Source organism: Kogia breviceps, chromosome 2, assembly GCF_026419965.1.
Source record: "Kogia breviceps isolate mKogBre1 chromosome 2, mKogBre1 haplotype 1, whole genome shotgun sequence".
Taxonomy (NCBI): Eukaryota; Metazoa; Chordata; class Mammalia; order Artiodactyla; family Physeteridae; genus Kogia; species Kogia breviceps.
The window spans coordinates 76,732,432-76,756,829 of record NC_081311.1 but is presented as its reverse complement, the minus strand read 5'-3'; the positions used below and the strand labels follow the sequence as shown (position 1 = coordinate 76,756,829).

General features: G+C 41.6%; 1 protein-coding gene across 4 annotated transcripts in view; it reads left to right on the top strand.

The window, feature by feature from the left end:
* Window positions 1-762: 762 nt before the first annotated feature.
* The window catches only part of CHRM3 (cholinergic receptor muscarinic 3), a 518,874-nt gene continuing 495,238 nt past the window's right edge, over window positions 763-24,398 (top strand). The window contains exon 1 of one of the 4 annotated variants that reach the window (XM_059055044.2): window positions 763-1,483. The gene's annotated coding sequence lies outside the window, so the exon portion shown is untranslated. Of the gene's footprint in view, window positions 1,484-2,282; window positions 2,551-24,398 lie in introns of those variants that run through there. The other 3 variants (XM_067025651.1, XM_067025653.1, XM_067025652.1) reach the window with 3 other exon arrangements.

Sequence of the window (24,398 nt, the reverse complement as noted above, 5' to 3'; positions counted from 1 at the left end):
AAGTATTGAGTAAGAAATTTATTTTTCCCTCCCTTCTTTCCTTTTCTCTCCTTTCTTTCCTTTTTTCCCCCTTCCGTTCCTCCCTCCCTCCCTTTCTTCTTTCCTTTTTCTTTCTTTTTAGATTCCCATTCCTCTTGAGTTATATATGAAACTTAAAAGCCTGGCTAGCAAGGTCCTATCTTTTTTTTTTCTTTTTTCTGATTAAAAAATAAAACAACTGTGTGTTTGTGTGTGTCCGCACACCTGTGTCTTTTTCACACACGTTTGTCTCATTTACTCCTAAGGTGTAAACTTCCAGAGAAGGAAAAGCCAAGAAGTCCTTTATTAGTACATTGATCTGCAGGAACAAACTCTCACTAAATATCAAAAAATAAATGCATCAGGCTGCTCTCTGGGGAAAGGTTTTCAACCAAGTCGTATACTGTAACTGAGTTGGTGTTCTTTCATCAGTAAGTTGCGCCCAAGAATCTACGTCCTTCCAATCCTTCCAGGCAGTTCAGGCAAACCAATTTAGAAGAGAACACGACGAAACTAATTGGCCAACAAAAGCCGTCCTTGAAGCACCAGGGGCACAATTAGGGGACACGTGTGCCCGGGTTGGGAGGGGCGGCTGAGTCTTGCGTCCTCAGGGAGCCCGCCCGAGGAGGACGCTGGGCTGTCCCACAGCTGGGCGCCCTCGCCCCCGACCAGGCGCGGCCGGCGGCGCCGAGCGAGCACGCGGGAGTCGAGCGCCACGCCGGCGGGGCAATTGGGCATGCTCAGAAGGCCGGCAGGTTTGGGTCTTACCCAGGCAGCTTGTGCATTACACCAGCACGCAGCCGGGGCGGGGGGCGGGGGGGGCGAGGAGGGAGGAGCGGGGGAGGCAGAGGAGGAGGAGCGGCCAGCAGTAGCCACGACCGCCACCACCAGGCAGAGGAAGAGTTCGCGAGGAAGGAAAGACCCTCCTCTCACTTGAAGCGCCTGGCATCTGCTTTTGGAAAAAGAGAATATACAAGATAAAGGAGGAGACGGAAAGAAGAAGCGGGGGACAGAAGTGAGGGGGGAGATAGAGGGAAAAAGGACGTGAACCGAAAGGGCTAGATCGTGCAGGGAGCCCGAGGCGCGGGGGCGGCAGTGCGGAGCCAGGAGCGCCGCCGCTTGGGCAGGTGCCGCGGCTGCTGCCCGGAGGCGGCATGTGACGCGCGGCCGCAGCTGCCCGCGGGCGGAGCGCTCTCGGACCCCGGAGCGCACACCGCGGGGCAAGTCGGTACCATCCCGGACCCCCACGCTCCTCCTCAGTTCGCCGGGGCGGCAGCGGCGCTTCTGGAAAGACAGGCGATGAACCGAAGGGCGGCTCCGGGCATGGGCGCGCGGTCCTAGGACGCTCGCTTCCTGAACGCCGAGCGGGAGGCGACCAGCGGACGACGGTGGACCGGGCGCCTCCCGCGCTTTGGGGAAGCGCAGCCGACCGGCGTGGGACGGCCACCTGGAGCGCAGCGGCCAGGTAAGGACAGCCCGCACCAACCCGGCGCTGGGCAGAGCGGGTGGCGGTGGCGGCTGACCTAGTTTTTCGCCTTGTCGTGTTGCAAAAGGAGGAAAAAGTTTTCTGCGCGAGTAGGAAATGTCCTTGCTATGGGGAGTTTAAAGCGGGTACTGGGGAGGGAGGAGAGGGTTGGTCTTTCGATTTGGGGGGCCGGGTGGAGGCTTGAACCTGGAGAGAGCGGGATCTGGGGCGGAGTCGGAGTTCTGGGACCAAGGGTGGGAAACGCCGGGGTGACCATGTGCGGGGAAAGCGACGAGAATAATGCGAGCGGTGGCCGGGCAGGAACCTGGGATGCCCCACCCGGCGCTCCTTCGCTTGGATTCTCTGTCCCCCGAATGCGGAATCCAAGGCACGGAGTGTCCGGACAAGAGGGGCTTCTTGGGTCGGTGTGTGTGTGTGTGTGTGTGTGTGTGCGCGCGCTCGCGCATATGTGTGTGTGGTGCGTGTGTAGGTCCCCCCATTTGATTTCCTAACGCTTTTAAGAAGGTTAAAGCAGACACCCGCCAACCTCGCAGTGGGGCCGCTACCTCGGATTGCATTTCAGGGACGAAGAGGAAAATTTGGCACTTAGTGTAACACCTGGGCGAAGGTACAGAGCCCGGGTGCGCGTCTTTACTGACCCAGGTAGAGTTTGCGCTCGCGGAGCGGCAGCCGCTGAATTGCGGCGGATATTCTCTCTGGAGCCCTCCCCCAGCGCAGCCTCCTTACAGCTGGGTTAATTTCTGTGTGATTTGAAGCGGTGGGGGTTAGAGGAGGGTTGCCTCAAGCAGCAGAATTCACTTGTCTGCTTGGCGCTTGTGCGTGCTGGCATGGTGATCCTGTTCGGCGTGTGTGCGACTCTCCTAGCACGCAGGTTGGAAGTGGCAGAGGAGCAGAGGTTTGGGAATTGCATCCCATATGGACGGATTTCAAAACGCAAACATTCATTTGTCTGCAAGTGCTATTTGAACCTGTTCGATGGCTGTAAGGATATGCTTCCCTCCCGGTGTCCGTGTATGCAATCTGAAACGATGGCTCTCCCTTAGGAGGTAAATGTATTTAAGCGTTTATGTTGTTAAGGACACTTATTATTTCACTGTACGCTTTGCACAGACCTTTCATTTCTCTCTTGGCCTCTGAATGCCAGCAAGCTGGTAGTCCTCCATGTGGGGTCTTTTGGGGTTATGATTGGAAAAATAATCTTTGTAAAAAGTATTTTGGCTGGTTATATAGTGCCAGATAATCGTATGTTGTGAGATCATTGTATTGTATGAAGCATTCATCACTATTTTCTGTGTTTAAAACAATGCCCCTGTATTTACTTAAGAGGCACTGCACAAGAATATACACTTCAGAAAGGGGAGAGCTGACGCTGGAACAAATCCATGCATATAGACAGGGTTGTGGTAGTGGCTTATTAATTACGAAGAAGAGGAAGAAAAGAAAACCTGAGGTCTTTCTGTTTCAAATGTGGTGGGATAGATATGGCGTTGGGTGCCCCCTCTTGTTATGGGAGCTGGTACTGTGGAGTATACGTTAGAACACGCGTGCCTCTCCAGTGTGGATTCAGCATGCCACAGATACGTGGTTTTGATCATACACTCCTATCACTGAATAACGTATCTTTAGATTTTGTTTACATGGTTTGTTGCAATTAGCTTAATATGTAATTAGCTGTTGTTGAGCTGGAAATCACATTAATTTTGAAATGGGTTTCCATATGGAACTATAACTTGAGCTTAAGTTACTAATTTAAAATTAATTACATTGCAGGTCTGATTTAGACTGTTTCTGTAGGCTGGGGAGGGTGGTATAAGATTGAATTCAATATGAAAATAGTAGTATTGAAATACTGACTTTTAAATAATGACCCATATTCCAATGTGCTTGATGTTTAAAAAAGAATATGAGATGAAAAGTAGATTTTGAAAAGGATCCTCGACAGTGTATATCTTTTGCATGGAAAATTATGAGAAAAGTGTAATTTGGGAAAGAGGAAAGCAAGTTTATGCAATTGGTTAAGATTTACAGAATGATCCAGAGTGTTACAGTAATGAGTAGTTCTGCATTAAACCTGCATTTAAAGTTATTTAGGAAACTTTCCTTTAAAGTTTAGAGAAGTGGGTGATTGTGTATTACCTTATTTGTCTTCCTGGGACAAAAGGTAAAAATATAACTTCAAAAATATTATTTATTTCTGAAGATTATTTAGGCATACTTAAAAGATCTTTAGGGTGCACCCTTTCATTTTCTCGTCCTTATAAAGACAGCTGATTTATTTCCTTACAAAAAGAAACTTTGTTATTTTAAGTGTGTAAAAACATGCACTTCTTTGCATGATATTTTAGCATTTGATTGCAGACAACCTGTTGAACATGAGCCTAGAAAAAAATACGAAATTTGCAGAACTAGAATTTCTTGAATCCATACCAGGAAACTGATTAGACCGAAAATTAAACCATATGATTAAAGGCAAAGCTGCCTTGTGTATTTGAACATAAGAAAGTAATTTTCTCTGTCGTTCCCGGAGCCGACATAGTGTTCTCGCCTAATAAAGTTGTTAACAGTGGCAAAATTAGTTGCTTACTCCTAAATGGCCTGGACGTTTTCAGTGTAACTATTAAGAAACTGGGTCTTGTTTGCAGTGCAGGGAAGTTTATGTTGAGAACAGCTGTGATGTAGTGGCACTTCAGATAGGAGATGAATGGACTGTGATGCCTCTGAAGCGTGAGCCTCTGATCAGGACGCAGAGAGATGCATTTGTCCTTCACTTATGGGACCTAATTTGATGTCATAATGTATTGTGACTAATAGCATTTTCCTCATGTTGTGGTTCTGAAGTATCAGTGAGTGACTGGAAATGTTTCATTTTACACAATAGGTTGGTGAATTTAAAACGTTTTTTTTGTGTGTGTGTGTGTGTTTTTTTTTTGCAGAAGAGTATCAAAAAGGCATATATGGCTCCAGTAAAAAAAAAATAAAATAAAATCCCTCCACCATGATGATTTTTTAAAATTAATTAGGATAATAAAATGTGTCTCATGCTTAATCCTTGAATGCAGTGCTTTCCCAGGTGTGATGGCAATGACATGTTCCGCAAGATTTTTCACCTATCAATCTCATTTAGTCCAGAGGAATCCCTATCCTGGTTATTAGTCTTAACAGAACTTTGGGATAAAATTTCACCCTGAATGGAAAGTTTTAATTTTTAGAGGGAAAATGTGAAGAGATCATTGAAAGGCAAAGCCAGTCAAATTAGAAATTAATTTCAATTTCTCGAATCTGACAGTCTCTATCTTCTCCATTAAGGAAGTGGTCCTTGTTCCTGTCAAATTTAAAGTAGCCTCTTTGAATCCTAAATCAGTTGTCCCTGTACTTCTTCCTCCATGGACGCTCCACAGAAAAAGGCTGTGCAAGTGCAAAGGGTACCCCCTTTCCGTTGTGAACCCAGCATCTTTAGAGAGCTCCGTTAGACATCTCCATTCCCTAGAAGTTGCATATCCTGTGCGGTACAGATCTGCATTAGCATTGTCTTCAAACAAAGAAATAAAGACAGTTTTGATGCAGTGAAGCTACTGCAAATATTGAATCACAGTGGGCCTTGCAGGGAAATTGGGTTCCCTCTCCAGAACATTTCTTTCCCGGTGCACAGATGGAGATGATCGGACAGTAGTTGCGGAGTGGATTTGAGGGTTGAAAGGCATCATACCTGTGCACGCACCTTTTGATCTAAAGCACTGTAAAATGCATTGCGCTTTTTCATTGCCCACCCACCTTTATATTCCTTGGCTTGGAGCACAGAGAGCCAGTGTGTAGGTGTCCCTCTGGCTCCGTAGTTGGCTACTGTGTGTTCCTTTTTGTCCAGAAATTTGGGCGGCTTGCAGACTCCCCTGCCTCTGGCAGGCTCTCCCCTTCAGGCTGGCAGTTTTGTTCTCCCACCTGTTGGAACTTCCTGCTCATCGGCTCCCAAGGGCCAAGTTCTCTGGCTGGCGTGCACCTTCTCAGACTTCCTCTGCGTAGGTGCAGCTGCGGCTTGCGACGCTGACACAGGACCTGGGATCTACTGGCGATGACAGCAAGCCAACAGAAGGAATATTTGAGCCACTGCCATCTTCTTCTCGCCAGTTGTGCCAGCTCATCCTGAAGCCAGCTAGAATGTGAACACTTAGAGGAGGAACAATGGTGGAAAAAAAAACCACAGTAGCTGGCGGATGCACTGTGGGGTTTGAGCTCTTGCCTTCCCCAGCCCTGTTCTGGTGAGACTGGGGGTCGGGGGGAGGGCTGGCCTTCCTGATTCATCAACCGGTGCAGACACAGAAGAAGGGAGTCTGAGATGGGATTACCTGCCCTAATCCTAGTGAGCTCTACTAATTCCCATGCCCAGCTAGCCTCGGTTTCTGCAACCCTTGTCATATTTGCCGTTTCATAGGACTAAACTTCTCCCATGTTTTCAGTTTGCATTTGCAGGACTGAAGTTGTGCCTAGAAAGACTTTAGCGTGACCTTGACAGTTAGTCTCACCCTTTCCAAGAACATCTGTCCAGAAGCAAGAGTTTTCTCCTTCCCTTGCCAGTCTCTGCTGCAGCCCTGAAGTGGACAAACCCCTAGCTAGGCCTGAGGCAGGGCCACCCTTGGGACAGTGTATCATTTCTGCCTGGAGACTTGTGCTGCCAGGTTCCACTTGACAAATCTCCTTGTGTGTCATTGTTGGCAGGATCAAATCTCTGTTCTCCACGCTCCTCCTGGCCACTGTAATTTGAGTTGTTGACTCTCCACTACGGAATTAATCCTTCATTAGGTCATTTGTTCTAGCCTAGCCCCAGCTTATTTCCTGTCCCCGGTGTTCCCTTGAAATCCGGCACACCAGCTGAGCCATGACATATTCTACCTTCAGTCACCTCTACTGCAGGAAGTGGTGCTCGTCTAGACATCCTGGGTTGAGCAGGATATCCTCCAGTGACTGCTGTTTAGATAAAAGTCAGGTGAGGGTAAACCAGAGTAAAATACTACCGGCTGGTTTCAGAGAGGAGAGGGCCACCAGATGTCCACTGCAAAGGCTGTGCCTTTATGGTCGTGAGGTGCTTTGATGTTCTTCCACTGAAGCCGTCTAATTGATCTCAGGTAGCTATGGCCATGGCATTAGAGTCATACAAAAATATCCATCGGTAAGCTCTGGGAAAAGGCATCTGCTGACAGCCTTTCTTAGTATTTTTGTATTTATCACTTTGGAATAGATTACCTCATTAGAATTGCCGGCGGGACCCAGTCTGGAGAGAAACCTTGATATTGCTTAGCTAGGTACCACTTCTTGCCCACAGCCATTTGAAGTTTCATCCAGCCAGCTCTCACCTCTAGGGGACCCCAATCCAGTGGTATTGTGTAGACTCCAAAAATCCATATACATTTCAAGTATCATTGGGTTCTATGTGTCTGTATCTGTGTATCTATGTATCTACATTTATCTCTGTATTTCTATCTCTGTGTCTTTCTATACCTGTATCTAACTGTGTACATTATTTTAAAAGTATTATTGAGCACAATGATTTTTTTGGTGATTTTCTATTTTTTTTTTAGTTCAAAATAGTCTAAAAGCACAACTTCTCTCATGAGAAGGGAGGGTATCTCATGAGATCCCTCAAATCAATTGCATTGGAAAGAAGTTCTCATACATGAAATGGAAGCAAAGAGCCTCCTGTCTTCCTTGCCTATGGTTTCTCACATATGTGATAACACATGTCACATGCATTACCTCGTGGGAAGGGAGCCCTGCAGGGAAACTGGCATTGCCATAAGGTTCCTCTACATGGGGTCCTCCCTTCTTCCCTCTTTATCCCCAGACCCTTCTCATCACACAAGAACCAGCCAACCTTTTTCAGCTTTCCTTGAGTGCGGCTATCACTCTGCTTTCCCTGTGATAAATTATTTTAAACCCCTCGATTCATTTAATAATAAGAAACTGAAAACGTATCTAAGCAACTACAAGCCACATGTCCCTCATCTGAGTTCTGGTTGTTCCCACTATCTTTAATATTAAAGTCGACAGTCAAGGGTAACCCAGGTAGTAGTTATGATTCTTTCTAAAGAAGTTAAGTTCATGCGAGTGTTTAGTAAGTACATTTTAATAAATACTTGCTTGAGTAAAATGAGTCTGTCTCTCTGTCTATCTGTCAATCATCTGTCTACCTATCCAGCCATCTCTGCTTTTCACTTATACACAGGAGTGTATATCACTCTGGTAACTTCCCTGTCAGTGTTATATAATGTGCCGGGCACAGTGGACATTCTTTTTTTTTTGGGTGCTTAGAAGGCTGAGTCCGGGGCTCTGCCTTCCAGGAGCATATGATCGAATATGAGGTGAGAGCAGCTCAAGAAATCTCAGAACTGGAAGGTGATGTTAGACATTGTATTCGCTTCCTAGGGCTTAAAAGAACAGAAATGCACTGTCTCATAATTCCCACAGTCCCTGCAAAGGCCCTAACGGAGAGCCCGTACTTGTACTTGCCCCCTGCAGCTTCTGATGGCTGACTGCATTCCCCAACCTGTGACTGCCTCTCACCACTGCCCGAAGCCAGATCGTCTCCTCCCTTTCTGTCTGTGTGTTTCCTCCTTTGTGTGTCCATCTTATAAGGTTACATGTGATTGCATTCAGGGCTCACCCAGAAAATCCAGGACAAGCTCCTCCTTTCAAGAGCCTTAGCTGTATCACACCCTTTTACCATATAAGGTAGTGTTCATGGGTTTGGGAGATTAGGACGTAGACAGACATATCTTTTGGGGGGCCGTCATTCGGCTCACAACAGAAGTCATCAGTGAAGGGCATCCTACTTTGTGACTCCCCATTGGTGATTGTCCAACTGTGTGGTTTGTACGATTTGAGAAATTAACGCTCGCAACGCATCTCATTCCGTTTCCAGAGAGCAGGGGCAGGCAGAGCCTCCTAACAACTGAGCCAGAAATCCAATTCCTACTCACCGTGCCTGCTGGCCTTCCTAATCATTCTGATCTTTCTTCCATAAGAAAATCTTTATCAGGTTCAATTGTTTCAAGTTAAGTCAACCTAGCCCTTTCCGCCTCTTCTAACTTTTCATGTTCATTCCTAACATTTTCATTTACACTCGGTGAGTAACATCCACCTATCTCTAATTTTACCGACTTCTGACCGTAACGGTTGCTCTCTGGCTTCCATCCTCATGAGGTTCACAGAAACCACTCGGCCGAACCCCACCTGTCCCGTGTTAGTCACAAACAAAAGGCCCTTTCCTGGGCATCCCCGTTAATCTTTTAGCAGCACCTTCAACCGCCGTGCATTTTCAAAGCATTGTACTTCCCTGGATCTCCTCCTCCTCCTCTGGTTCCTCTTCCACCTTCCAGCCTCCCTGCCCCGTCTCCCGAGCTGTGTGAGGCTCCCCAGGTCTTTCTCCTCCGTTGACTCCCATGCCTTTCTTGCACCCTTTTCCTTTTGTGACTTCATTCATTGCCATGAGTTCCACTACTTTTCAATGTGGGTCACCCATCTCATCATCTCCAAGCCTGGTGTGGCTTCTGGAAGGGGCGTGCATTTCCATGAGCTTGCTGGGTAGCACCGCCTTCATTTGTTTCCTCCTCACCCTGCTCCCCCGAGGTTTCCCATTTACACGCCTAGGGTGGCCACCCTGTGGCTCAGAGTTTTCTGAGTAATCTTGATTTGCTCTCTTGCATAGCTTCCCACATCGAGTCAGATACCAAATTGTAATAATTCAACCAAGTAATAGCTCACTTAGCCTCTTGGCTTCTTTTCTTTCCTCCTACCAACACCTCAGTTCACGGCTTTTCCAACTTTCATGTGCAGTCAGGTCACGTGGGGATCTTGTGAAAAGGCAGACTCTGATTCAGGAGGGCTGGAGCTGGGCCTGGGGATCTGCATTTCTAACACCCCCCCCCCCCCCCCCAGGTGATGCTGATGCAATCAGACCTTTATACGTTTCTCTCAGTCTCCAGGCTTCCCAGCTGATTTCACTGATTATAGTCCCTTCTTCTAATCCACTTTAGAGATTACTTTTATTGAAGATCAAATCTGATCATTTTCTTCCCTCTTATCCTCAAAACACTTCTCTGACATCCCCTTCTATTACCTATTGAATAACGATGAAATCTCTTACATCAGCATTCAGCTCGCATTTCATATGTTCCATGGTTTGGATTTACATTAAATTCAGGCTCAAGTCTCAAGGTCACCTTTAACTTTACCCGCAGTACTTGCTGTTCTGTAAACCCTCTCTGCGATTTCCATGATTTTCACATGTTCTCATGCTGCTTGGAATGCCCTTTCTTCCACATCCTCATGGGTCCACATTTTAGCAGCTTATCAAGGACAGAGTGCTTGAAATGACACTTTTCACTGTGAATTCATCTTTTAGTATTTTATCAGATTCTCAGTTTTATCACTGATCACACTCACTCCTATTTGTTGTGTGTGTGTGTATAAGTTATTTCAAATACTAGAGTGTGAAGTGCTTGACTGACAATGCCATGTTTCATTTGTCTTTGATTTTTTGCCCTAAATCCCTCACTGTGGGGCATCCCCATAAAACGCTCAATGTACATATCAACATATAAAATGTGAAAGTATAGTGGTTTTGCTGTTTTTCTCATTATAAAAATAATATGGATTACACAGAATTCAATCGTGAGAGAAATATATTATGTCAAAAGTGAAAGTCAATCATGATCCAGTGCCCACAAAGATAACCGAGGTTAACAATTTGATGCATAATCCTCTGATATTTTTCTGTACATATCCTAACATTCATACAAAACTGGGATAATAATAGACTTTTCTGAGCTGACTTTAAATGTAAATCTACCTCCTTAATTTTTAAATCTGCAGTGTGTTCTGAAAGATTGACTGATTTCAGTGCATAAAAATCAATCCGCTTAAAGTGGCCCAGCAATAAAGAAATGTTTACTTTGAATTTCTGATTAGTTAAGGATGTCTATGTTCGGCACTTTCTCTGCCCCCAGGATCATACTAGACACTTCGGATTTGTAAGAGTAACACACAAATACTGCCCCAGAAGACACAAGCTATTCTTACGCCTTCAGGCTAATGTCGGCTAGTGGACTAGTGGAGTTGTAGTGGTCACTCATTTTTGATGCCAGATTAAAATCATCATGTTTGATGACATGCACTCTCAGATCGTTAACTTTTATGTTGAAATTTAAACTTTTGCATTATTTAGATCCATAAAGTACACTCATTTTGAATTCTGAATGTGGACATTTTAATCTATCTAACGCACACATATATATGTATATTTGTTTTTGTTTCGTGAATGATATGTTTGGAATAAAAACAGAAAAACTTTAACAAAGACAACAAAATCTTGCATATACAATAAAACTACAATTTAGGGAGAAGTATGGAGAAAAAATAAAACAACATAATGATCTGTGTCTTAGAATGCCAGTAAGTCAAGACACAATATGACACATTTGTTGAAAAGAGAATTCCTTTTAGAATTTGTAATCAATATTCCCCTAAGAATTTTGGAGAGAGAAATCTTAATAATGATGAATGTTTGTTATTGCTACCCTATTTGTCATTTAGAAAAATCAGTTTGTGGTAGAATTCTGGAAGATAATTTTCCTGGATAGTGGGAGGGCAGGTGTATGGTCAGGGAAACTAGAATTGTCAACAAAATTGGTTGTGTCTTAAGAAGAAATACATAAAATTAGGGAAAATACTTTGAACCTTTATGAGATTTCTGCAGTATGAGTTAGTGAAATTATATAAAGAATATTTCGGCATCCTGTTGAGTGATTCATCCAAGGTCCCCAAATTCACAGGCCTGGATCTTTTGACTCTGTGTCTGGTTTTCTCTATCCTTTCATGCTAGATCTCTTCTCGGGAATCAGTTCACCTCTTTCTCACTTGACATCCCCTCTCTTGGTGATTTCAGCTGCACTTAGGGCTTCAAGTGTCAGTAGACATAGTTTTGTAGACCATAGCTCTTCCCTTGAGTGCTAGATTTCCATGCTGGCACCCTGTTGGACATTTCCACAAAGAATATCAATCAGGCACCTCTAATGTACCATTTGGACTCTGGAACCCATCATCTTTCTCCAAAATATGCTGTTCCTCCTATTTTTTCCTGTATTAATTGCATCACAGTCATCCTAGGAGCTCAGATTGAAGCATCTCAAATCTGCATTTCCTTTATACCCTCCCTCCTCTCGTGCAGTCTCTAAATCCTACTGGATTTTCCTGAACTGTCTCATCAGTTCCTTCCTTCCTACTCCCACTTCCACTTTCTTGATACAGGCCTTCCCCAACACCCCCCCCCAACCCACCCCCGCACTGTCCGGATGGCCTCTGACTTGTCTTTTTGCTTTGTTTGCTTTTACCTATTGTACAATGAGATCAAAGTCCATTACAGTTTCACTCTCCATAACTTTCAGTCCCTTCTTCCTTTCTCCCCTCTGCTGTGGCGCTGTAGCCACATCAGCCTGCTTTGAGGGTCCTGGGATGTGCCTCTAGGTAGACCCTCCACACTTCCTGAAATGTGCTCCCTAGCTGTGGCCTTAGCAGTCCTGCAAACAGGAGGAGGCCCGCGTGCCTCCTCTAAGACAGTTCGTCTTTTCATTCGCCATGTCCCTTGAGTGTATTATTCTTTGCCATACTTGTTTCCACTAGAATAAACTATGCAAATATCAAAGTTTTCCTTTGGATTTTGAGCTTCTTATCAGGGGCCACCCATTATTTATTTCTCTATACCCAGGACTTACACATTGTGAAATGGTGATGAGCAGCTCACTAAATTGAATGATGGTTTCGATCTCTGTCAGGGCAGAGATGTTTATGTTGTTTTATTCATGATATAGTCCAAGGGTCTAAACAGTGCTTGGCAATAGTACTCTCATTAAGTATTTGTTCTTGAATGAATTCCTTCTTACTGTTCCTTTTGGGGCGGGGGAAGAAATCTGAGGTTTAGAAGTTTTCAGTGTATTTTGATAATGACAGGATAGTTTACATGTTAATAAACAGTAAGGAGTTCTTGATGAATATGATACAGAACATAATAAAATTATCCCAGGTCAGACTCAGAGTTTCACTTGCTTGAAGTGTTGTCTGCAAGGATATAATGGTTGCTCTGGTGACCCTAACAGTTTGAGAGGCATGGTTCTCTCAGATAACATCTAACAAATTAGGGCTCTTCTCACCAACTTGTTCTAGTGGCCAGGACTTTTGAAGGAGTCATTTTTCGTTGATCACCAGCTGCTATAAGTAGCCAGGTCTCCTAAGGGCTTTTCATAATCACTGAAAAGATTTCCATCACAGGGATTTAAGGTGATGTTTCTACCATTGTGGCCTAGGATCATTTGACCAAAATCACCTGGGGTAGTTGTTAAACTGTAGTCTTGGGGATTGAAACCAGACCAGCTGAATTAGAATGGGGGTGGCAGGGTCTGTCAATCTGCATTTTAAATAAATACCTTGAATGATAGTTCTGCCCGCTAAATTTTAAAACCCACTAATGGAAGAGAGAGACAGAATATTTTGTTTGAGAGAACGATTGAATGAGCTAGAGAAATACTTTAGAAACACTTTGCATTTTTTTTTAAGTAGATTAATAGCCTGGATTGGCAAGGGATACATTATCTTAGGCTGTTCTCTGGTAAAATGAGCCATTCAATTTAGGGTGTTTCTCAGGCTTTGAGGAAGGTCAGAGTTAAACACAATTGAGGAATGACTGAGGTCTCAGGTACAGAACTAAGGTGAAACCATTTCCATCACATGTACCCCTTGATAACTAAATATATAGCTTTTTAAAAATATGGATAACATTGTTCACAAGGTGGTATAAAAACAGAAATTATCTCAAATACATCTAGTCCTGAACATTTTTTCTTTGTTTCTTGTGTTGTACCATGGAACTATATCAGAAGCAGACCACATTTTTGCATTTGTATAATGCTATATTTAGAGTTTAACTTTCTGAGCAAGTACATCACATATATTATTGATGTGAATAACAGGATGTCAAGAAAGGAAGGACAAAATAGTCTATAACTGCTGCATATGTGCACAATTGTTTAATTATTATGGATGGTTTTAGAAATGGACATAGATTAGTTTTGCTCGTCAATTAAAGGCATTTTATAATACATCTTCTAGACATGAGTGCATTTTAAAAAGCATATACAGTGCAATTACTACTTTAACACAAATTTAATGTAAAGTATTACATAAATTTTAAGAGAATTAAACAAAATTGTCAATCACTCTGTTCCTTAGAGCTTTAGAAATTCCTCTGGTAGGTGACGCACACAGTCTGGTCTATTTTCAGCTTTTCTACCGGCCGTTCACTTGTTCATTAAATTTAAGTTCCTGAATTGTTTCAGGCACTGTTCTAGATGCTAGAGATAATTAGATGAATAGTCATTCTGCTTTCATGGAACTTATGTCTTTGTGAATTCAAATCCATAGAACCTGGAATAATATCCCCAGGGTTTTCTAAACAGGCCTGTTCCTACTTAGTGTCAAGAAGAGGGGAGATGGGGGTATTAGGATAGTGTAACCAATTAGATGTGTGATCTTCCTTAGGCTTTCCTTTCCCCTCACCTTTCAAACATGGGGTTTAGATTAAATTTTTCTTGGCAAAATATTGCCGCTTTTCTAGAAAAATTAGACTGCTGTTACTAACTTTTGCCACTAGATGGCAAACATCTGCATTTGTGTGTCCAATGAGTGAGTCAAGTTTTGAAAATTAAAATGAGGTTGAAAATGATTCACTTGATAGGAAAAATAATGTTGTCAGTCTCACATGAATGAGAGGTAGCGGTTGCTATTAAGTGCCATGGATTCCATCCTTTAAACGTGACCATTTTAAAACTCCCTGGCATCTACTCTTCAGTGTGGCTACCTGCTCTGTTTCTTTTCAAATGCAGGACAACCCATTTTTGAAATGCTTTTTGAAAATCACGTATATTGCTGAAGTTATGATATAACAGTGAGTCTTTAATGTACTTTTACCAGTTTTCTTTTTGTATGGAAAAGTTAAAATAGTCTTTTCAAGCTGAGGCATAGATGAACACACTGGGTGGATCTAGAGAGTGTGTTACTTTATCAGATATAACATGAGAAACAAATGTTTCATTTTCCTGTGACAGAAGAAACAAAGATACTAGATGCTCTCTGCCTGACTACTTCACTTGATCTTCTGTTGGCTACAAGAGTCCAAAGAAAATGAAACAGGAACAGAAGTTACATCTGGCAAATCACGTATATAAACCAAGATTAGCATCACTGTTACAGAACTGAAAGCTGGCCCAAAGCCTGGTGATGAAGAGCCCACCTGCATCCCCTTTTCAGCAAGGAAGTAACTCACCAAAGCATGAATGAATACAAGCATGTCTTTTGGAAGACCGAGGGTGCCACATCAAGTCCAAACAACACTAAGCTATGAAAAGTACTGCCCACTGACTAAATTTCTGGGAAACCCATACCAACTACACATACTGCCTTTGACTTTCTAAGACAAGATTGCTTTGAGGCAGCTAGGTTCAGAAGGGATTATACAAAGTTGCAGCAAGTCTTGACCCTAGATACGTGTTTATAATCTACAAAGATGTTCACTTGTAAAACAGAGTTTTCTGGGCCAAGTTGTTCTTGGGATTCCAAGGGTGGAGAAGCCAGATCTTTTTGGAGGGTTACCAGGAACTTGGTGATGTAAAGAATTTCACTTGAGAGAGATACTGTAAAGGACCAGTAAGGTTTAATTAGATAGAGACGCAAGGTAGAATATTTAGGCAAAACTTAACTTACCTGTGAAAACCCCTTGCCATTTTTGGTCTATACCATGAACACTCCATCTCAGATCCTTTGCACTTACTGTTATGTTTGGAACACTCTTTGTCCAGAAACCTATACAACTTGCTTCTGCACTTAAGATACGTCCTCAAATATCACCTTATCAGGCCAGCATTTTGTGATCACCTCTTCTGAAACAGCATGCACCTCTTTCATCATTCACCGTCTCCTTAATCTGTTGTTTTTCTCTTCTGAGCATTTATCACCACCTGATACAATGCATATTTATTTATTTTTTGCTTCATTTATAGTCTGTTTACACCCACTACAGCATGAGCTCTCTGAGACCAAGGAATTAAGCTTTTATTTTAATTGCTAAATATCTAGTTCCTAGAACACTGCCTGGCCCAGAGTAGGCTTCTGTCAAATCCTAAATGACTAAATGGATATGCAATGCGCTTTTCCTAGAACCTGCAGGAGGAGTGCAGCCCTGCTGACTGTTTTTTTTTTTTTTTTTTTTTTTTTTTTTGGCTTCTGGCATCTTAGTTTCCTGACCAGTGACTGAACCCGGGCCTTCGTCAGTGAAAACTTGCTGTCCTAACCACTGGACCACCAGGGAATTTGCAGTGCCACTTTTATTTTTCTTATTTATTTGGTTAACAACTTTATTGGAGTATAATTGCTTTACAGTGGTGTGTTAGTTTCTGCTGGATAACAAAGTGAATCAGCTATACGTATACATACATCCCCATATCCCTTCCCTCTTGCATCTCCCTCCCACCCTCCCTATCCCTCCGCTCTAGGTGGTCACAAAGCACCGAGCTGATCTCCCTGTGCCATGCGGCTGCTTCCCACTAGCTATTTTACATTTGGTAGTGTATATATGTCAATGCTACTCTCTCACTTCGTCCCAGCTTACCCTTCCCCACCCCATGACCTCAAGTCCATTCTCTACGTCTGCGTCATTATTCCTGTCCTGCCCCTAGGTTCATCAGAACAATTTTTTTTTTTAAGATTCCATATATATGTGTTAGCATATGGTATTTGTTTTCCTCTTTCTGACTTACTTCACACTGTATGACAGACTCTAGGTCCATCCACCTCACTACAAATAACTCAGTTTCGTTTCTTTTTATGGCTGAGTAATATTCCATTGTATATATGTGCCACATCTTCTTTATCCAGTCATCTGTCGATGGACACTTAGGTTGCTTCCATGTCCTGGCTATTGTAAATAGTGCTTCAGTGAACATTGTGGTCCATAACTCTTTTTGAATTATGGTTTTCTCAGGGTATATGCCCACTAGTGGGATTGCTGTGTCGTATGGTAGTTCTATTTTTAGTTTTTTAAGGAACCTCCATACTGTTCTCCATAGTGGCTGTATTAATTTACTTTCCCATCAACAGTGAAAGAGGGTTCCCTTTTCTCCACACCCTCTGCAGCATTTATTATTTGTAGATTTTTTGATGATGGCCATTCTGACTGGTGTGAGGTGATACCTCATTGTAGTTTTGATTTGGATTGCTCTGATGATTAGTGATGTGGAGCATCCTTTCATGTGTTTGTTGGCGGTCTGTATACCTTTCTGGAGAAATGTCTGTTTTAGGTCTTCTGCGTATTTTTGGATTGGGTTGTTTGTTTTCTTGATACTGAGCTGCATGAGCTGCTTGTATATTTTGGAGAGTAATCCTTTGGCAGTTGCTTCATTTGTAAATATTTTCTCCCATTCTGAGGGTTGTCTTTTCATCTTGTTTTAGTTTCCTTTGCTGTGCAAAAGCTTTTAACTTTCATTAGGTCCCATTTGTTTATTTTTGTTGTTATTTCCATTTCTCTAGGAGTTGGGTCAAAAAGGATCTTGCTTTGATTTATGTCATAGAGTGTTCTGCCTATGTTTTCCTCGAAGAGTTTTACAGTGTCTGGCATTACATTTAGGTCTTTAATCCATTTTGAGTTTATATCTGTGTATGGTGTTAGGGAGTGTTCTAATTTCATTCTTTTAGGTGTTAGGGAGTGTTCTAATTTCATTCTTTTATATGTAGCTATCCAGTTTTCCCAGCACCACTTATTGAAGAGGCTTTCTTTTCTCCATCGTATACTCTTGCCTCCTTTATCAAAGATAAGGTGACCATATAGACATGGGTTTGTCTCTGGGCTTTCTATCCTGTTCCATTGATCTATATTTCTGTTTTTGTGTAAGTACCATACTGTCTTGATTACTGAAGCTTCATAGTATAGTCTGAAGTCAGGGAGCCTGATTCTTCCAGCTCTGTTTTGCTTTCTCAAGATTGCTTTAGCTATTCGTGGTCTTTTGTGTTTCCATACAAACTGTGAAATTATTTTGTTCTAGTTCTGTGAAAAATGCCACTGGTAGTTTGATAGGGATTGCACTGAATCTGCAGATTGCTTTAGGTAGTATAGTCATTTTCACAATGTTGACTGTTCAATCCAAGAACATGGTATATCTCTCCATTTGTTTGTATCAGCTTTAATTTCTTTCATCAGTGTCTTATAGTTTTCTTCATAGAGGTGTTTTGTCTCCTTAGGTAGGTTTATTCCTAGGTATTTTATTCTTTTTGCTGCAGTGTTAAATGGGAGTGTTTCCTTGATTTCTCTTTCAGCTTTTTCATCATTAATGTCTACGAATGCCAAGAGATTTCTGTGCATCAATTTTGTATCTTGCTACTCTACCAAATTCATTGATTAGCTCTAGTTTCTGGTAGCATCTTTAGGTTTCCCTGTGTGTAGTATTATGTCATCAGCAAACAGTGAGTTTTACTTCTTCTTTTCCTATTTGGATTCCTTTTATTTCTTTTTCTTCTCTGATGGCTGTGGCTAAAACTTCCAAAACTGTGTTGAATAATACTGGTGAGCATGGGCAACCTTGTTTTGTTCCTGAACTGAGAGGAAATGGTTTCAGTTTTTCACCATTGAGAACGTTGTTGCCTGTGGGTGTGTCATATATGGCCTTTATTATGTTGAGATAGGTTCTCTCTATGCCTACTTTCTGGAGAGATCTTTTTTTTATCAGAAATGGGTGTTGAATTTTCTCAAAAGCTTTTTCTGCATTTATTGAGATGATCATTGGTTTTCCTCCTTCAATTTGTTAATATGGTATATCTCATTGATTTATTTGCATATATTGAAGAATCCTTGAATTCCTGAGATAAACCCCGCTTGATCATGGTGTATGATCTTTTTAATGTGCTGTTGGATTCTGTTTGCTAGTATTTTGTTGAGGGTTTTTACATCTACGTTCATCAGAGACATTGGACTGTAGTTTTCTTTTTTTGTGACATCTTTGTCTGTTTTTGTTATCAGGGTTATGGTGGCCTCGTAGAATGAGTTTAGGAGTATTCCTCCCTTTGCTGTATTTTGGAGGAGTTTCAGAAGGATAGGTGTTAGCTGTTCTCTAAATGTTTGATAGAATTCGCCTGTGAAGCCATCTGGTCCTGGGCTTTTGTTTGTTGGAAGATTTTTAATCAGAGTCTCAATTTCAGTGCTTGTGGTTGGTCTATTCATATTTTCTGTTTCTTCCTGGTTCAGTCTCGGAAGTTTGTGCTTTTCTAAGAATTTTTCCATTTCTTCCAGGTTGTCCATTTTATTGGCATATAGTCCCTTGTAGTAATCTCTCATGATCCTTTGTATTTTGCAATGTCAGTTGTTACTTCTCCTTTTACATTTCTAATTCTATTGATTTGCGTCTCCCTTTTTTCCTTGATGAGTCTGGCTATTGATTTATCAATTTTGTTTATCCTGTCAAAGAACCAGCTTTTAGTTTTATTGATCTTTGCTATTGTTTCCTTCATTTCTTTTTCATTTATTTCTGATCTGATCTTTATGATTTCTTTCCTTCTGCTAACTTTGGGGTTTTTTTGTTCTTCTTTCTCTAATTGCTTTACATGTAAGGTTAGGTTGTTTATTTGAGTTATTTCTTGTTTCTTAAAGTAGGATTGTATTGCTATAAACTTCCCTCTCAGAACTGCTTTTGCTGCATCCCATAGGTTTTGGGTCATCATGTTTTCATTGTCATTTCTCTCTAGGTAATTTTTGATTTCCTCTTTGATCTCTGCAATGATCTCTTGGTTATTTAGTAACGTATGGTTTAGCTTCCATGTGTTTGTATTTTTTACAGTTTTTTTTTTTTTTCCTGTAATTGATATCTAGTCTCATAACGTTGTGGTCGGAAAAGATACTTGATATTATTCCAGTTTTCTTAAATTAACCAAGGCTTGATTTGTGATCCAAGATTTGGTCTCTCCTGGAGAATGTTCCATAGGCATTTGAGAAGAATTTGTATTCTGTTGTTTTTGGATGGAATGTCCTATAAATATCAATTAAGTCCATCTTGTTTAATGTGTCATTTAAAGCTTGTGTTTCCTTATTTACTTTCATTTTGGATGATCTGTCCATTGGTGAAAGTGGGGTGTTAAAGCCCCCTACTATGATTGTGTTACTGTTGAGTTTCCCTTTTATGGCTGTCAACATTTGCCTTATGTATTGAGGTGCTCCTATGTTGGGTGCATAAATATTGAAATTGTTATATCTTCTTCTTGGATTGATCCCTTGATCATTATGTAGTGTCCTTCTTCGTCTCTTGTAATAGTCTTCATTTTAAAGTCTATTTTGTCTGATATGAGAATTGCTACTCCAGCTTTCTTTTCATTTCCATTTGCATGGAATATCTTTTTTCCATCCCCTCACTTTCAGTCTGTATGTGTCCCTAGGTCTGAAGTGGGTCTCTTGTAGACAGCATATATACGGGTATTGTTTTTGTATCCATTCAGCCAGTCTTTGTCTTTTGGTTGGAGCTTTCAATCCATTTACATTTGAGGTAATTATTGATATGTGTGTTCCTATTACCATTTTCTTAATTGTTTGGGGCTTGTTTTCATAGGTCTTTTCCTTCTCTTGTGTTTTCTGCCTAGAGAAGTTCCTTTAACATTTGTTGTAACGCTGGTTTGGTGGTGCTGAATTCTCTTAACTTTGGCTTGTCTGTAAAGGTTTTAATTTCTCCATGGAATCTGAATGAGATCTTGCTGGGTAGAGTAATCTTGGTTTTAGGTTTTTCCCTTTCATCACTTTAAATATGTCCTGCCACTCCCTTCTGGCTTGCAGAGTTTCTGCTGAAAGATCAGCTGTTAACCTTCTGGGGATTCCCTTGTATGTTATTAGTTGTTTTTCTCACTTGCTGCTTTTAATATTTTCCCTGTATTTAATTTGTGATAGTTCGATTAATATGTGTCTCTGCGTGTTTCTGTTTGGGTTTATCCTGTATGGGAGTCTCTGTGTTTCCTGGACTTGATTATTTTGTTTCCCATGTTAGGGAAATTTTAGACTGTAATCTCTTCAAATATTTTCTCAGACCCTTTCTTTTTCTTTTCTTCTTCTTGGACCCCTATAATTTGAATGTTGATGCATTTAATGTTGTCCCAGAGGTCCCTGAGACTGTCCTCCATTCCTTTCATTCTTTTTTCTTTATTTGGCTCCCTGGCAGTTATTTCCACCATTTTGTTTTCCAGCTCACTTATCCGTTCTTCTGCCTCAGTTATTCTGCTATTGATTCCTTCTAGAGTATTTTTAATTTCAGTTATTGTGTTGTTCATTTTTATTTGTTTGCTCTTTAGTTTTTCTAGATCCTTGTTAAATGTTTCTTGTATTTTCAACATTCTGTTTCTGAGAGTTTAGATCATGTTTACTATCATTACTCTGAATTCTTTTTCAGATAGGTTGCCTATTTCGTCTTCATTTATTTGGTCTTGTAGGTTCTTACCTTTCTCCTTCGTCTGTAACATTTCTTTTTGTCATTTCTTTCTTTCTTTTTTGATGGGTGGAGCTGTATTCCTGTCTTACTGGCTGTTTGGCCTGAGGCATCCAGCACTGGCATTTGCAGGCAGTTGGATAGAGCCAGGTCTTGGTGCTGAGATGAGGACTTCTGGGAGGTGTCACTCTGATTAATATTCCCTGGGGTCTGAGGTTCTCTGTTAGTCCAGCTGTTTGGACTTGGAGCTCCCACCACAGGAGCTTGCGCCCGACCTCCCGCCTGAGAACCAAGATCCTGCAAGCTGGTTGCTGGGGGTTCCTCCTGTCCTCTTAGGTGCCCATGCCCTACTGGTGCCTGGTAGGTGCCCTAGTTGTGCAGAGACATGAATTCTGCGTCCTCCTATTCCACTATCTTGGCTCTGCCCCTATTTTTCTTATTGCAGAAGGGAAAACTGACAAACCTATCCCATATTTTCCTTTCAACCAGGGCCTTTTCTTTTGAATATCCATGTTGAAATAGTCACTAATAGCATCATTTGCAATGAATAACATATTACAGGTTAACAATTGTAGGCTTGAAGAATAATGAAATAAATTAGCACATTCAATCAAATTGAATATGGCCAGCTTTCTTTTCAATAATGCTCTTTGACCCTGTTTTTCTATTAGAATTAGGTAAGAGAGAAACAACTTGTTGCCTTCTTATTCTTTTCAATTCTATTTTTGTAAATGCCCACTGACTTAATTATGAACATATGCTTTAAAGAGGAAGTAAAGAAATTCTTCTGGTTGGAAAATGGAAGAGGAAGATGGAGTAGAGATTTTCTGTAGTTGGGATTCCGTGTCATACTTCAGGAAATCAGTAGTTGAGTGCCTACTGTGTGCTACTGTGCAAAACATGATACACAATCAAGAGTATGTTGGCCTGGGATGCTCTTGACATGTCATAATATACTTAATTTTCTACGTTACTTTGCTAACGCGATTTATAGTGGTTCAGTTATGCTGAGTCTCTCTAAAATAATGAAATAGTATACTCTGTTAACACTTTCACAGCAAAATCCACGTTTTGAAATATTGCTAAACGTGCTTGAAGGTAATGTCTTCTGTCTTTCCATCCATCACACATTTATTAAGCAGCCGCTAATGCTAGGATGCTGCTGCATGCTGGAGACAGAGTGATGAGGAAAGAAGACAAGGTCTTGCCCTCATGGAGTTTGAGGTTTGAGTGAATCAACTAATTTTTCTTTCTGTTGAGAAGTAGCTTTAAAAAGTAGTATAATGTAAGAGACAGTCTGGTTTGAAGGATGCTGATGTGGGCATAATCATGAGAAGATCAGCATCCCTAATACTGTAAATTGTGTTCTGTTAGTGGTTGGATAGAAGGCACTCCCTGGAGATACGGTTACTTTGGAACCTGGGCATCACCAAATCACACACACACTCAAGTTTAGAAACTGTCTTGACCTCAGTTGGGCCTGAATTTTTCCCATCTCAGGTCTTGAAACCATATGTGTATGTGAAAACCTTTGATGGTCTGGGCTCTGAATCAAGGCAGAAAACAATATTTGTGTAGGTGTGGCTTCAAAGCAGATATTTGGAAAGTTAGGAAGATATCTTTCTGGGATCACATAGGTTAGTGGTCACATAGAATTTGGGATGGTCATGAGCTTGGCTCATTGATCTCTAAAAGGTAATGAGATGCTTGGGGTTGGTATCAAAGAATTCACTGAATAGAGAATGTCTTTGTTAAAACAAAATCAGCGATCTAGTTAATAGGGCAATTTTGATTTGAGGGTATCTACTGTTCCCTTCTAACATTTTAAAGAAGCTTCTGGTGTATGGTATTAGATGTCTGATATTAACCTTAAAAATGGTTTCAATCACAAAATGCCCTCATGCTCCCAGAATTTGTAAGGTCCTTCTGAGTGTTTACCAATTTACATTCCAAAGTTCTCCAACCATTATTTCTTCTTTTACCTTTTCCTTTAATCCAGTGTTTCTCAAGTGGATTTTCCTCATTAATGCCCTCCCCATCCCAGGAGCCTTTTAGACTTTTTTTTTTTTTTTCCTAATCATGAAAATTTTAATGCCATACATTTATTGTATATTTGTTTATAAAACATGACCATTTAGAGAGTCAGAAACCATTGCTATCTCTAAGACATTTTCACCCTCTAAGAACTCATTTTCACCCTCTTTGGGGTGATATCACCCCCATAGAATGCATACTTTAATCATTTATAGCAGGACGATATGAAGGCAGGAGTGATCCATGCCCCATTGCACTCACGGTCCCTCCGTCCCCTTCCTCGCTCCTCTCCCCAGAAGTTCTGCAGTGTTGACACGATTCCCTCACTGAAGCCTGCAGGATCCCTTCTCACCCCCTTCCTCCATCGCCGTCTCTTAGTTGAATGCTCTGGTCCTTCAGGACTGGTCCCTGTGTAGAGAAATCCTATCCCTAGAGAAGGATTTCCATTAAAACGTCGACAGGGATGTCCCTTAATGCTTGGTTTCTGAGCAGTAGAAAAGATCAGTATATTTTTTTCTGAGGCAAAATGAGAAAATCCAAGCACGATTTCATGTATCTTCCTGCTTCTTATTGCTTTTTTTCATCCCCATTGGCTCAGGGAGTCCTAAGCTGGCTGTGTTCTTCCTGGCAAATCTGCCTGTTCTCAGCACCCAAGTGCAGTTGAGATACAAGACTGCCTAGATGCGTCCACTTTGTTGTGTTTTTAATATGATTTTACACAGTCCTTGCATTCTTGTGCCACCAAAGAGTTTTTAAGCTTTTGTAGTACCCCAGGCACTCAGAAAGTCGCAAAGTTCCCAAGCCTACAATAAAATGATAGCATCCTCAGTGCCCACCATTCCTGGATCCCCATTCATGAGAGGCAACCATTTTCATCTCTTTAGGCTCTTTTTTCTGTTATTCACTTCCGTATTTCTAAATAGGATGCCCAGACGGCTATGTTTTGCTTTTTGACTTTTAGAGTTTACTTCTTTATACTATATAAAATGAGGGCTGTTACTTCTTACTATATAAAATGTTTTAGCCCTGTTATAAATCATTTTACTCCCAAGAGAATCATTAAAATTTTTGTTATATCAATATTCATTATAAGCATGTTTAGACTATATGTTTTACTCATTACTGAACCATTTAGAGACCTATGATATTTTCTTTGTTTTGTATTCCTTTTTGGTTTACTTGGAATTAATAGTGTCTCATAGTCTCCCTTCCTCTCCTTCCTTCCCTCTCCCTCCCTTCCCTCCTCTCTCCCTCCCTCCTTTCCTTCCTTCCTGTCTTTCATCTCCTCAGGAGCCTTCCAGCCTTTTGCTCCAGTC